At 49.4% G+C, this 4,951-nt stretch overlaps 1 long non-coding RNA gene across 1 annotated transcript; it reads left to right on the plus strand.

Annotated features, from left to right (window-relative positions):
• The first annotated feature begins 266 nt into the window (after nucleotides 1-266).
• On the plus strand, nucleotides 267-4,253 carry LOC142072481 (uncharacterized). The gene is made up of 3 exons (XR_012668852.1): nucleotides 267-421; nucleotides 1,851-1,931; nucleotides 3,199-4,253. It is a non-coding gene; the product is annotated as an uncharacterized LOC142072481 (long non-coding RNA).
• Nucleotides 4,254-4,951: the final 698 nt, after the last annotated feature.

Raw genomic sequence — 4,951 nt, forward strand, 5'->3', positions numbered from 1 at the left:
GCAGCTCGGGCGGGGGCCAGGAGGGATCCCGCGCCCCAGCGGGGAGCGCAGGGGGGAGGGGGGAAGAGAAAGTTTTTGTGGGCGGGGGGAGAGCGGTGCAGCCGGATCGTGGCGGGGGGGAGGGGGCGAGGCCGGTGATTGGGCGGCGCTCGGAAGCACTTTGTTTTTTATGCTAATGAGGGCGGAGCGGGGCTTGTGGATATTTACGTTGAGGCGGGAGCCGCCGCCCTTCATTCACCCACATGGTCCGCGAGCCCGGCCGCCAGCGGCGGACCTGCCTTCGCGCCGCTTCGCCCTCCCCCCCCCCGCCCCTCGGCTGCGTCCCGCGCTGGGTGTGGGGGGCGGGGGCGGCGGGACGCCCCGCGAGCGGAGCGGGGCGCCGAGCCCGGGGGAGGGGGAAGATGGTGGCGGCCGTTGACGGGTGAGTGGCGCGCCTGGCGCTGACGGGGAACCTGTTGTGCGCGGCGCCGGGGGAGGGGGGGGCAGCAGGGCGCATGGCAGCCGCGGCGCCGCCCGAGCTCTCGCACGGGGCGGGAGGGGCCGGGATGAGGGAGATTTGAAAAGCGAGTGCGCCGCGCTCGGCTGCCGCGCCTCCCCCAGCTCCCCGCCGCCGCCGCCCGCGCAGCCCCGAGCGGGCCGGGATCCAGCCGCGGAGGCCTGGCCGGGAAAGTTTGTGCTGCGGCCCGGCGGGCGCGGGGGAGAGCGGGCGGCCGGGGAACAAAGCAGCACGTGGGGCAGGGGCCGCCGCGGCCCTGCTCGCCGCCCACGCCGCGCCGGGACAGCGGGCCGAGCTGGGGAGGCCGCGGGTTGGGCGCGCTGGGCGGTCCCGGGGAGCAGGCAGCGCGGCGGGCTCCGAGCGCCTCCGGGCCGGGCCCCTCCGCATGGGCTTTTGTTCGCAGGAGGGGCGGGGGCGGCGGGCTCTGCTCCCCAGGCGGCCGCGGGGGGGAGGGGGGCGGGGGCGACCGGCCCCCTCCTGCCCGGGTGGGACGCGGGCTCCGGGAGCCCCGCGCTGCAGCCGTTCCAGCCGCTCGCTCGGTTAATTACGAAATCGGCGGCAGCTGCGGGGCCTCGGCGGCGCCATGTTGCCGGGAAGGGAGGGGAGGCGGGCGGGGGACATGGCGGCGGCGGCTGCGTGCTGGGGCCGATTGTTCCCTGCTAGGCCCCGAGCCGCGTGTCGGGCAGCGGCGGCCCCACGAGCCGCGGGCTCCATCGTTCTCTGTCCCCCGCCCTCTCCGTCCTTCCCACTCCCCCCCCGCGCGGCCCCAGAGAGCGGGCACCGGGGCCGTGTGGGTAGGCCGGGCCTGGAGCAGGCGGGGGCGTCCTGCCGTAGCCGAGCTGTGACCTCCCTGCGGCCGCCGACAGCGCCCCCTGGCGCCCACGCGGGGTACGGCCCGCCCTGTGTTCGCCGAGCACGTGCTGCGGGGTGCGGGCCCGGCCCGGGGGACTGCAGCACATGGCGCCGGGGCTCCGCGCCAGCCGGGCGCACCTGCCCTGGCCCCAGGGATCTGCAGAGACACCCCTGGGCTGCGCGTGCTTCCCCGCCGCCATTGCCCCGCGTGGAAACGCCAGAACGGTGATGGTCAGCCTGATGCAGCCTCACCCGATGTCTCCGGCGGTGGGAGCCGGACAGAGCCCCCTTTTGCATTTAAACACATTGGGAACAGGCGGGGCGGTCATATACTGGGCTCGATGGACACAGGATAAAACCGCAGATGAATTTTAAAAGAGAATGCTTATTATCTCTTTATCTTGGTAGAGATGGGCAGGAAAACATTAATCGCTTAAGTTTTGTGGCTTTGTTTACAATTTCCAGGAAAAGCAAACGCATTTTGATGTTCATATCTTTGCAGTATCAGTGCATGCAACACTGAAAGGCTTTGGCTGTTGATTGATCCATGCAAGTTCTGCTGCAACATTTTTAGTTAAAAGGGGTAAGTTGTGAAATTGCATGCTACCTGTAGTTTGTAATATCTTTGAAATGTTTGTGACTAGTCTCACTTTGTTTAAGAGTATAATAAGTTACACCATGAGCCAGAAGATGGGTTTACAAGACATTACAATTCAAATGGTAGTGTTTGGAGTCCATTGTCTGATAAAAGGAAGAAAATTAGCTTAATTTCAAAGCTTTGGGTGTTTTATTTACTCTACTGCCTCCAGATTACATAAGAACTATTTATTGTGATGTTTTTCACCTGTTACTCTCCTGCTTGTCACTTGTCTAATGACAAAGTAAATCAGCCAACCTGAGGCTACTCCAATAATCCCACTTCAATTTTTAACTGATGCTACTTCAGTGTTCTTCAGCTGAACAAGTAATAGAACTATTAAATTTTAGTTACCATGTACAACTTCAAGAACAAAGTAGCTTACAGACATTAATTTGATAGGTGATGAGTATTCATACTGATATGAAAACTGTATTGTGACTTAATTATGATGTAGCATAGTTTCTGACTTTAAATAGTTGAGTACCACTTTTATTGAACTGGAATAGCCTTTTAAAATCTGACCTTACTACTTCAGGAACGATTACCAGTTGAGACATGGCTGTGTTTTAGCAGTCTCTAGTACTGTACTGTTAACAGATTATAATGGATATTTAGTTTTTATTTTTATTAGTAGCTCTGGCCATATAATAGATAATTCTCAGGTGTAATGCTGATTACTGTCTGTTCGCTAATCTCAAAGTCAAGATTTAAAACCACTAGGAAATCAATTCCTTTGAATTGAATGTCAAATAGTACATTGTAACTTCTTGTGCTTTGCATATTTGCTGTATTTACTGTTTCGGAGTACAGTTATAGCAGAGACATCCACTGAATTACTAAATTTGTTCTGTTTATGATTGCAGGCAAACATTTAATTTTCTCCTGTAAATTTAAACATTTAAAAATTAGACGTAACTTCATAATGTTTTGTAAGTTCTTTGTATACATTTGATGGAATTGATTAAAAACTGGTGGTTGAGTTTGGGGAAGAGCAAAAATGTATTGATATTGCTTATACCCTGCCCTCATCCCTCCACCCCCCCCCGTTTGTTTTTTAACCCACTTGTTGGTCTGTAGTTTGGATTGATTTCTCTTTTTGTACTGTGCTGAGGACTAATTCAATTGCTTTTAGGCTACTTGGTACTGTTTTATTACATATGACAATTATTCAGAATCTGATCAAAGCATTCATTTTGTTCTCCTCTTTCAGCAGGTGCAAATTAGACAACTTCTCTTGGGGAGCTACTGAACATCTGGTCATGTCAGGGTAATGTCAAAGTGCTTACAGTGCAGGTAGTGATATAAGAACCTACTGCAGTGAAGGCACTTGTAGCATTATATTGACAAGTGCCACGGGAGATCTTGCAGAACTGCAGTAATTTGCAAAGTACCATGTGGTATTAAGTGCTTTTTGTTCTAAGGTGCATCTAGTGCAGATAGTGAAGTAGATTAGCATCTACTGCCCTAAGTGCTCCTTCTGGCATAAGAAGTTATATCTTCATCCAGTCAATCAGGCTGATTAAGAATGTAGATGTTCCAGTAGCTGTCTGCTCTGCAGTCCTCTGTTAGTTTTGCATAGTTGCACTACAAGAAGAATGTAGTTGTGCAAATCTATGCAAAACTGATGGTGGCCTGTTATTGTCTACATCAAGAAAGTGAATTTTATTTACTGCTTTTGTATTTTGGTGGTCTTGCTTTCATAGCAGTTCTTTCAGTTTAGTAAATGACAGCTTCTGTAGTACTAAAGTGCTTATAGTGCAGGTAGTGTTCAGTAATCTACTGCATTATGAGCACTTAAAGTACTGCTAGCTGTAGAACTACAACTTCAGCATGCCTTCCTATCAGACTAACTTTTTTGTTTTGTTGCACACTGTTCTCTGGTTAGTTTTGCAGGTTTGCATCCAGCTGTATGATACTCTGCTGTGCAAATCCATGCAAAACTGACTGTGGCAGTGACAAGTCAGTGAATAAGTAAGGAAAGTTGTACCCCTTTCTACACAGGTTGGGATCAGTTGCAATGCTGTGTGTGTCTGTAGTATTGCACTTGTCCCGGCCTGTTGAGGTTGGTGGGGACAGAGGCTGCAACATCTTCAGTAGTTTGATTATTTTAGGAAGTGATACTGCATTTTTCCAGAAAATCCAAATACCTAATAACTTATTTTCTGAACTGTTCCATGTAAACTAATGTATGGCTGGACATCATATGCCACAGACATTTCTGTATTTGTAATTTTTTTGTATGTTTACTAAATTAATGTTCAATAACAGAGTCTCATTTTTCTTTTGTGGGTTCTTCCTGTTGTATTGAGTATTTGCTTACAGTTAATCCTCAGTAGCCATGCTAAAGGGAAATGGGTCAAAAAGCTTTTAGTTTTCAAAGATCTTTTATGCAAACTTTACTTAGCCTAGCCTGAGTCTGTAGCTGACACTAAAATTGCATAAAGAAGTCTGCATTTTGTCTTACGACAGGTTTTTAGTTCACTTCTAAAATTATTTTTAAGTCCTTAAAAACCTCTGTTCTAAATTGGCAATAGAATGAATATGTAATTCTAACTTAAAATTCCATGTAAAAATCTGTCAAAGGTTCCAGAATGCCAAGTTTAAATCTGAAGGACAGATTTAGCCTTTCAGTCATACTCTGGAATTTTTTTGTATAATCATACAACAAATGTCATGTATTATACACCTTTCTATAACCTTGCATTTGTGTGTAGTATCCCAGTTCTGTGTTTGTGTTTCGGTCACATAAATACTAAGTAAACCATTAATACAGTACCTTACATACGTAAAAGAATAACAAAAGTGCAGCATACCTAGGCCATCTAAAATACCGTAATAATTAATCCTTTTGAATTCTATCTAAGGAAGATGATTGGGTGAAAAAGTATATGGTAGCTTGCTAATTGAAATAGGCATATTCTCTCTAAGGTAGGTAAGTCTCTCAATAGATTGACCCATTGCAT

This window comes from Caretta caretta, chromosome 1 (genome assembly GCF_965140235.1).
Source record: "Caretta caretta isolate rCarCar2 chromosome 1, rCarCar1.hap1, whole genome shotgun sequence".
Taxonomy (NCBI): domain Eukaryota; kingdom Metazoa; phylum Chordata; order Testudines; family Cheloniidae; genus Caretta; species Caretta caretta.